Consider the following 9,906-nt stretch of genomic DNA (forward strand, 5'->3'; position numbering starts at 1 on the left):
TAAAAGCACAACTCTGCAAGTTTCCCTTTCTCCAATTTACTTTATAAGATGAAATTCTGTACATCAAAGTATTGAAGTAGATTTTTTTTTTTTTTTTTACAGAATGTTGAGTTTGTACTAAGAAGGTAAGGGCTTTCCCTCATCTTGAGATTAACGATTAACAAAGTAGTCACACAGAATGAGGTGTAGGACTCCTGCAAAGGTCTTTGAATGATGTCATGAATTTATGTGGAGAACAGCTTGAATAGCATTCCTGGCTCTGTACTGTGTGCCTTTGTCAGATGCCAACACAGAGGTTAGTCATGCAATCATCACAACATCCTGTTAACGAGGTAGCATGGCCTCAATTTATAAAGACAGCCGAGGGTCAGAGGCGTTGGTTACAATGGCAGTGTAGCACAGAAGCAGTCGAGTTCTGCTGGATCCTGCTCTAGTGTTCTGCTGAGCTGTTCTAAGTTACTCAACCAAAGCAGGAGGTAGTAACCCCTTAATCTATCAGGAGTTAGGTCTAACCCCTTGATTCAGTCACAAGTTTGGAAGGCCAAGACCAGACTAGCAATTGGCATGTAGCAAGGGCCAGCCATCTTGTGAGACTGTGTCTTTAACTTGAGACCTGAACTAACTAGTATCAGAATGAGTAAACCTGAGGGGCACCCAGAATTGGCAAGTGGCTGGCATGACCCACCCCCACTTGCTCACTGTCAGTAACCAGGTGTGTGAGCACAGGGAAAACAGTGAGGTCCTTCTTACTGTGACCCTCAAGTGCCCTCCTGTTTTCCTTTCTAACTCTAGCTTCTTCCACTGATGTGACATACACACCATACACACACACACACACCACCACCACCACCACACCATACCATACCCCCCCCCCACACACAGACGCTTTCATGCACTACCCTGACCCAGGAGCCCAGGATTTCCAGTGTGACTACTTAACACTTACGCTGACAGTACAGAGTGCCTGAGTCTGTTGGTATCCAAGCTAGATTCACAAAATGCTGACATACAACTTTATGTAGAAAAAAGAACAAGAGTGGGATTGGAGGGGAATCTCCTGGCTCCGTTCTCTTCTGAGGCTCAGTGTAGGCACAACTTGACTCGAAGCCCATAATAGAAATTTGTGTTGGTGGCCTTGACCTTCCATTATTTTTAAGTAGCTGCAGCTGAACAAAAGACAAATGAAAACTTTCTCTGGGTGACATTGAAAATATTACTGGCATGTTCAATGGTAATTCATTAAGGAGTTCTCATTCATCAAAACAATTCATTTTTGTTTGAAGAGGCTGAATAAGCAATTTCTTGCTGATTTCGCTGTTGGCTTCCCTGGCCACATGTGGTTGGTCCAGATCATTTGTACTTATTCTTAAATGTTAGGAGTATTAGGGGTATATGTGGAATATTTTAAATCAAATTTAGTTATTTTAATTAGATAAATTCATATAAACTCATCTTCCCTTTTATTTTATATTTTGTAATTTTAATAGATCCAGGACTTGCACTTGATTACTTTTGTAAAGGCTGGGAATATAAATACCAACTACATTATTTTTTTCTCTAAGTTGAAATATACCCAATCGATTTGAATCTACTTCTGCCCTGAATGGAGGAAAATGGCCTCAGGATAATTTTTAAATACTTCCATAATATGAGAATGTGTTGTTCTGGAGTCTCTTAGAATCCTGAGCACTAATTAAACTTTCTAAATGTATGATTTAGAAAATCCCTAATTATAAAACACATCTAGAAAAAGGGCTTGTGCCGTGAGCAGCAGCTTGATTGCCCGGTGTGCGAAATCGACATCAAGACATGTCAAAGGCATGATTTTTTGGTATCCGGGCAGCTGGTGATCGTTGGTCCCAGTGCCCTTATAATAAGGTCACAAACAGCAAGGTGTATATGGCATTTAGCTGATGAATTTTTATTTAATTGGGTTTGTTTTTTTGTTTTTGTTAGTCCTCAGGCTTGGTCTTAGGGTCCGAGCACTGTCCCTGGCTTCTTTTTTGCCCAAGACTGACACTCTACCTCTTGAGCCACAGTGCCACTTCTGACCTTTTCTGTTTATGTGGTGCTGAGGAATCGAACCCAGGGCTTCATGCATGCTAGGCAAGCACCCTACCACTAAGCCACATTCCCAGCCTTGCTTTTTGTGTTTTTTTTTTCCTGAATAATTACTTATTTATTGTCAAAGTGATGTACAGAGGGGTTACAGTTTCATACATTAGTTCATGGGTACATTTCTTATACAATTTATTACCTCCTCCCTCATTTCCCCCCCTCCCCTCCCCATTTCCCTCTTCCCCCATGAGTTGCTCAGTTGGTTTAAACCAAATGGTTTTGTAAGTATTGCTTTTGGAGTCATTTGTCTTTTTATCCTTTGTCTCTTGATTTTGATATTCCCTTTCACTTCCCTAGTTCAAATACCAGTATATACAGTATCCAGGGTATTCAGATGAGATACAGTGATAGCGCGGGGACAACCACAGGAAGGGGATACAAGAGGATTATTAACAAAAAAAGCTATGGTTTCACATGGCATATTGAAAGTAATTACAACAGTGATATAACACTTGTTTCCATAACATGGCGTTCATTTCACTTAGCATCACCTTATGTGTTCATAAGGGCATAGCTATTGGGCCTTGTGATGCTCTGCTATGACTTGCCTAAACCTGTACTAATTATTCGCTATGAGGGACACCATAGAGTCTATATTTCTTTGGATCTGGCTCACTTCACTTAGTATAATTTTTCCAAGTCCTTCCATTTCCTTACAAATGGGGCAATGTCATTCTTTCTTATAGAGGCATAAAATTCCATTGTGTATATGTACCACATTTTCCTGATCCATTCGTCTACTGAGGGGCATCTGGGTTGGTTCCATATTTTAGCTATGACAAAATATGCTGTGATGAACACTGTTGTGCTGGTGGCTTTAGTGTGTTCTTGTTTGTAATCTTTTGGGTAGATGCCTAAGAGTAGGGCTGCTGGGTCGTAGGGGAGCTCTATGTTTAGCCTTCTGAGGAATCTCTATACTGCTTTTCAGAGTGGCTGAACCAGTTTACATTCCCACCAACAACATAGTAAGATTCCCTTTTGGCCACATCCCCTCCAACATTTGTTATTGTTAGTTTTCCTGATAATGGACTGGAGTGAGGTGGAATCTCAATGTCGTTTTGATTTGCATTTCTTTTATGGCCAGTGATGTAGAGCACTTTTTCATGTATCTCTTGGCCATTCTCCTTTCCTCATCAGAGAAGTCTCTTTTTAGGTCTTTAGCCCACTTGATGAGGGGGCTATTGGTTCCTGGCGGTTTTGTTTTGGAGGAAGGTAATTTTTTTAGTTCTGCATATATTTTAGATATGAGGCCTTTGTCCATTGTATGGCCGGTGAAGATCTTCTCCCAATCTGTGGGCTTTCTGTTTATCTTGCAAGCTATGTCCTTTGCCCTGCAGAAGCTCTGCAGTTTGATGCAGTCCCATTTGTCCATCCTTTCTTTGATCTGTAGCATTTCTGGGCCTTAGAAATATGGAAGGCTTCATGAATTTGCGTGTCATCCTTGCGCAGGGGCCAAGCTAATCTTCTCTGTATCGTTCCAATTTTAGTATATGTGCTGCCAAAGCCAGCACTGTTTGTTGTTTTTTAAAATGCGTTTTTGTGCTTTACTGTGGATAACAGAACATGATTAGGGACACAATGCTGAAAGTGAATAAATCCATGTTTTCATTGCCCAAGTATCTGGTTGGGAAAACTATTTCATGTGTTAGAAGTTTCAGCAAATGAAATACTCCAGTCCCAGTATACAGTGCAGCCTTCCTTTGTCTGTGTAAGAATCACAGGGGCTGGCTACCAGTGGCTCCTTCCTGTAACCCTAATTACTCAGGAGACTGAGACCTGAGGGTCGGGGTTCGAAGACAGCTGGGGCAGGAAGCAGAGACCCTTGTGTCCAGTGAACTACTGGGGAGATGGACGGGGAGTGGTGCTGTGGCTCAAGAGGTAGAAGCTCAGGAACAGTGCCCAGGCTGGGAGTTCAAGCCCCAAGACTGGCAAAAAGAAAAAGAAGATTGGAAGCCAGCCCAAGCCAAGAAGATCAGTGAGACTCTTATTTCCAATTAACTACCAAAAAAGCCAGAAGCTTGTGGCTCAAGTGGGAGAGGGCTAGGTAGCCTTGAGCAGTGCTCCATCCTCAGGCTCTGCCAGGCTGACCCCCCAGGACTGGCACACATGCTCCAAAGCCAGAGGACAATCATGTAGACATTTTGAGTCTTATAAGGTTTCTCCTTAATGATAACAAGTTACTATAAAAAATTCCCCTCTTTTTTTTTTAAGGGAAAAAACCCCCACACATCTAGTTTGTTCTCTATGGTATCCCTGTTTAAGTACCACCAAAATATACCTTCAAGTTTCCCAAGCTTTTCTTTCCTCAAAAATCTTTAGTCAGGATAATTTCCCAACATGTGATTTGCATGACCCATCTAGTAGACTCCATCTTCAGAAGGATCATTCTCCCTTCTCCTCTTCTCTGTCTCCCCCATAGGTCAGTGCAGATAAGCCTCAACATGCTGACTGAAAGCAGACAAGACCAAGGAGCCCCTTCACCAGGGAGGAGATGGCCTCCATTACTCCAGCTGAGTCCTAGGGAAGATTCCAGAACCTCTGGGTCACTCACTTCCAAGAGATTGCAGAAGCCTAGATGTTAGTGTGAAATATTTTAGTTTTAGCAGTAGTCAGTTATCTTTATTATTTTTTAAATTTATTTTTTGGCCAGTCCTGGGACTTGGACTCAGCACTGAGCCAGTGCTCAGGCCTGAGCACTGTCCCTGGCTTCTTTTCCCTCAAGGCTGGCACTCTACCACTTGAGCCACAGCGCTACTTCTGGCCTTTTCTGTTTATGTGGTCCAGGGGAATTGAACCCAGAGCTTCGTGCATGCTAGGCAAGCACTCTACCGCTAAGCCACATTCCCAGCCCCTATCAGTTATCTTTAAAGGCTAAGGTCATCCCTCTCTAAAGCCTGTAGAGATGTCGTGACTACAAGAAATTAACATCTAGGAATGCAGTGCTGAGTGTTATCCCTGCTCCATCTCCTCAGTTCTTGGCCAGTGGTTTTTGCAAGTTCTAGTGTTGTCTATGAAGCTGGGGGCGGGGTCCTGTTCCTTCCCAAGGTCAAATCAGGACCAGAGTGCTCCCAGAGAAAGATTGAATAGTAGCAAATGGACCAAGGAAATGTGGCATATGAGTGTGTGCACACCTATAATGGAATATTATCCCATCATAAAAAATGAAATTATGACATTTTTAGAAAATTGGATGGAACTGGAGAACATTGTGGTAAGTGGTGTAAGCTAGGTTCAGAAGGACCAAGGATATATATATACATATATATGTACATATATGTACATGTATATATATGTATATATATATGTATATATGTATATATATGTACATATATATGTATATATATCTCCTTTCATATGTGGAAATGCACCTAAAAGCTATGGATACACAGAACATGGTAATTGTGAGAGTGTTTAGAGGATAGGGGAACGGGAAGAGAATATTGGAGGGTGAATAATGTTGAAACATTATGTCTATGCACGAAGATGGATGGTATAAAGAAATTCATGTTGAATGGTAGAGGTGTGGAGGATGGAGAAATAGAGTAATTGAGGGGGTTCCTCTGATTAAAGTAGAACATATGCATGTGTGAAATGCCACCGTGGAAGCCCTCTGTACAGTTAATATACAGTAATAAAACTGAATGACAGGAACATCAACAGGCTCTGTGGGGGGTGGGTGCCGGGGGGAGAGGGAAGGGGGAGAGAGAGGGTAAATGAGGATTCCTATGAAGTGCTTCATATGCATGTGTGAAAACAACAACAACCCCTGTTGAAATTGGGGGGAATTAGGAAGAGAGGTAGAATGGGTGAATTTGCTCAAGGGACATATATGGGTAGAAATACCATCATGAAATCCTTTGTACAAACAATACATGCTAATAATAAATATAAGAATAAATACATGAGAAGAGCAGCCAAGTCCCAGTCTTTGTTTGTCTCTTTCCTTTGTCAGTCATCACTCAACAACACAACAGCAGGGAAGAATGGGCAGAGACTTAGGCCATGTCACACAGGGAAACTCATACACACAGACATAGAAACCCACAAAGACATGTATGCATAGACTCACAGGCACATATAGAGAGACACAGATAGAGAGACACATAGCTACACATGCACATGCACACACAGACATAAATATACATCCACACATACAGGTACACATTGGCACATGTGCACACAGACATGCATAGGTACACTCAGAAGTACATGTTTATACAGAGAAAGAAACACACCTGTACATCTAGACACATCCAAGCACATAGGTACCTACCCACACAGAGAAACACTAAGACACAACACATCCATCCATCCACACAGCTTCAGATTCACACACACATTTACAGACAGTAATACTGAGACACACCCATATCTCTGCAGAGAGAAACACACACACAGGCTACCACATACCCACAGAAACACACACACACACACACACACACACACGTGCACAGCTATCATTTCCTGTCTCATTTTCTTCTCACCTTCTCGTGACGTTCATTTTCACTTGACTTTTCCTGGATGAAGAATGTGACACCTCTGAGATGTCCAGGGCCGTGAGCAGGACTGAAGAAGCAGCCGATGAAATGATACAGCCCCCGCCCCGCGCCCCACCAGGCTCTCGGGCTTAGGTGAAATGGCAGCCACCCCTGGACACCCTGCCAGCCTCCCCACTCCAGCAGGACATGGACACATGCCCTGGCCCCTGTACAGGGCTGCTGCCCCACGCCAGCCTTTGTCACACTGGGCTGGACCCATCCCGGGGTGTTGCCATAGAACCTTGGCTTAGTCGTGCACCCGCAGCCTCTCTGCTCACCTCAAAGGCCGTAGGAAGCCCACCGGCCCCTCAGGCTCCTGAGAGTCACCAGACTTCTCACTTGGGCACTGGGACCCATGCACCTGAAACTTCCATAGATCAGTTCCTGTTTCTTTAGAATGTAAACGTTATGGTTTTAATAAAGTGTTCTCAGTGGAGGGTATTCCCTACAGCCAGGAAAGAAAAGGTGATTTACGTGGGAGCAGCCCAGATGCCCTACAATAGATGAGTGGATCCCAAACGTAGTATATCTACGCACAATGTAATTTTACACAACCATTAGAAAGAATATTATGCCATTTTCAGAGGAATAGATGGACCTAGAACAAATCATGTTAGGTGAGGTAAGCTAAACTCAGAGACATAAACAGCACCTGTTTTCTCTCATGTGTGGAAGCTGGGATATGCAGGTACATACAAGAATACAGGACTCTAGGCATTCACACACAGTGAGACCAAAGGACACTTGAAGAGAGGAACACAAAGGCGATTACGCTTATAAGCCTCTGATCATATAAAATAATGCTTAGCAAAATGAACTCCAGGAAATGGAAACAAGAAGTTTTTTTCTTCGTTACTGTTTCCTTTTTCTTTTTGTCTTGTTTGTTCACTTATCTGCCTTGGGGAGGGTAAGAGGAGAAATGAACAAATGCAACAGTGGTACTCGCTAGACGCTATGTGGAAAGTGAACTATATAACTTGTGGGTGGGGATGGGAGGGGAAAACTGAGAGAGAGGAAAGGGTGACATTGTCCAAAAAGAAATGTACTCTCTACCTGATTTATGTAACTGTAACCACTCTGTGACATCATCTTTATAATAACAATTTAAAAATTCAAAAAAGGAAAGGTGGTTTATGCTGTGCCATGTCCATACATTAATTAGTCCACAGATATGGAAAAGGAGGAGTTGGCTGAGTTTTAATAATTAAGGATTTATATAGTACTTACGTATTTTATAAACTAGTTTATTGAACAGAGGTCTATACTGTACATACATGTATTGAAGGCATTTTTGCAGGTATCTCTCATTTTTATTTTTATAACTACATCCCATGGCTCCACCAGCATGAAGATAACAAACTCACAGAACACTGTTGAATGGCAGAGGTCGGGGGTGGGGGGTAGAAATAGAGGCAGTAGAGGGGATTCATCTGATTAAAGTAGAATATTTGCATGTGTGAAATCCTTTTGAACAATTAATATACACTAATGAAAATGAGTGACAGGAATAGAAACAGCTTCTGTGGGGATAGGTGCCGGTGTGGGGGGAGGGAGGAGGGGGAATGAGGATAAATATGGTTGAAGTACTTTATAGGCACATATGAAAACAGAGCAACAAAACCTGTTGAAACCGTTTTAAGAAGAGGATAGAATTAGGGAGAGAGATGCAGAGGGTGAATTTGATGAAGGGACCTATTTTCATGTCCCTTGCAAAGAATTTGTTATCATATTTATGTTGTAATTTTAGTGCTAACTGATGGTCTAGTGAGATCTTTTGGGAAATGGTATTAGGTAGGATGTTTTGGGTGACAAGAAATAGAAATAAAACTCAATGTTGTTGTTGTTGTTTTTTAAGTGTGTTATCTTTTTGGTCCAATGGCCAAAGCTGTAACCATTTTTTTTTTGGCCAGTCCTGGGCCTTGAACTCAGGGCCTGAGCACTGTCCCTGGCTTCCTTTTGCTCAAGGCTAGCATTCTGCCACTTGAGCCACAGCGCCACTTCTGGCCGTTTTCTATATATGTGGTGCTGGGGAATTGAACCCAGGGCTTCATGTATACGAGGCAAGCTCTCTTGCCACTAGGCCATATTCCCAGCCCCAGCTGTAACCATTTTTAAAAAGCAAAATAAGCTAGTATTGGATAACATAATGTATAAAATATTTATGAGCCCATCACTTTATTCTGATATAAATTGATTATTGATTAATAAATAAACAAAAGTGAAAGACATCTTCTTGTTGAAGAATTCCAAGTAATTTATGTAACTCCTCTTTAAGTATGGACTGTACATAGTAACTTCCTTCCCAGGAGTACGGCATAGAAAGGGGACAAGTAAATTTGCAGTGGATAAGACTGTCAAAACTTACCTTGGAGCCCTGCTCCAGTGGCTCACACTTGTAATCCTAGCTACTCAGGAGGCTGGGATCTGAAGATTGAAGTTCAAAGCCAGCCTGGGCAGGAAAATCTGTGACTCTCTCTCTCTCTCTCTCCTTTCTTCTTTCCTTCCTTCCTTTCTTTCCTTCTTTCCTTTCCCCTTTTTTTCCTCCCAGTCATGGGGCTTGAACTCAGGGCCTGGGTGCTGCCCTTACACTTTTCATGCTTAAGGCTAATAATACTCTTCCACTTTGAGCCACAGCACCATTTTGGGCTTTCTGATGGTTAATTGGAGATAAGCATCTCAGGGACTTTCCTGCCTGGGCTGGCTTTGAACTTTGATCCTCAGAGCTCAGCCTCCTGCGTAGGTAGGATGACGGGTGTGAGCCAGCAGCACCTGGCTGTGAGACTCCTATCTCCAATTAATCACAGAAAAAGCTGGAAGTGGCACTGTGGCTCACGCGGTAGGGCAGAGCACTAGCCTTGAGCAAAAAGAGCTCAGCGACAGTGCTCAGGACCAGCCCCCACCCCTGCCCCCGCCCAAATCTAAAGTGTACCTTGGGCAGCAGACAAAGGTCAGCGTGAACGCTGGGCGTAAGCACATACATGGTTCAGATGCTTGCTTTCCCTGAAAGTCCCGTGTGTTGGAGGCGTGGTCCCTGTGCAGCGGTGCGTAGAATCTCTAAGGGGTGGCCCCGGCACGAGGTCTTTAGTTATTGGGGCTGGGCGTACGGACTCGTTTGTGGGATGTTTGTCTCCTGCTCCTTGGCCAGGAGATGAGTGGTTTTAGTCCACTCCCACCATGATGCGCTGCTCCGGAGCAGGCCCAGGGCCGCGGGACCGGCTGATGATTCGCTGACACCGCCAGACTGAAAGCC

At 43.2% G+C, this 9,906-nt stretch overlaps 2 non-coding genes across 2 annotated transcripts; one reads left to right on the plus strand and one right to left on the minus strand.

Annotated features, from left to right (window-relative positions):
- The first annotated feature begins 1,747 nt into the window (after positions 1–1,747).
- LOC125360294 lies at positions 1,748–1,870 on the plus strand. The gene has a single exon (XR_007212692.1). It is a non-coding gene; the product is annotated as a U11 spliceosomal RNA (small nuclear RNA).
- Positions 1,871–3,522: 1,652 nt separating this feature from the next.
- On the minus strand, positions 3,523–3,629 carry LOC125360317. The gene has a single exon (XR_007212707.1). It is a non-coding gene; the product is annotated as a U6 spliceosomal RNA (small nuclear RNA).
- Between the last annotated feature and the right edge of the window lie 6,277 nt (positions 3,630–9,906).

This window comes from Perognathus longimembris, chromosome 11 (genome assembly GCF_023159225.1).
Source record: "Perognathus longimembris pacificus isolate PPM17 chromosome 11, ASM2315922v1, whole genome shotgun sequence".
NCBI lineage: Eukaryota > Metazoa > Chordata > Mammalia > Rodentia > Heteromyidae > Perognathus > Perognathus longimembris.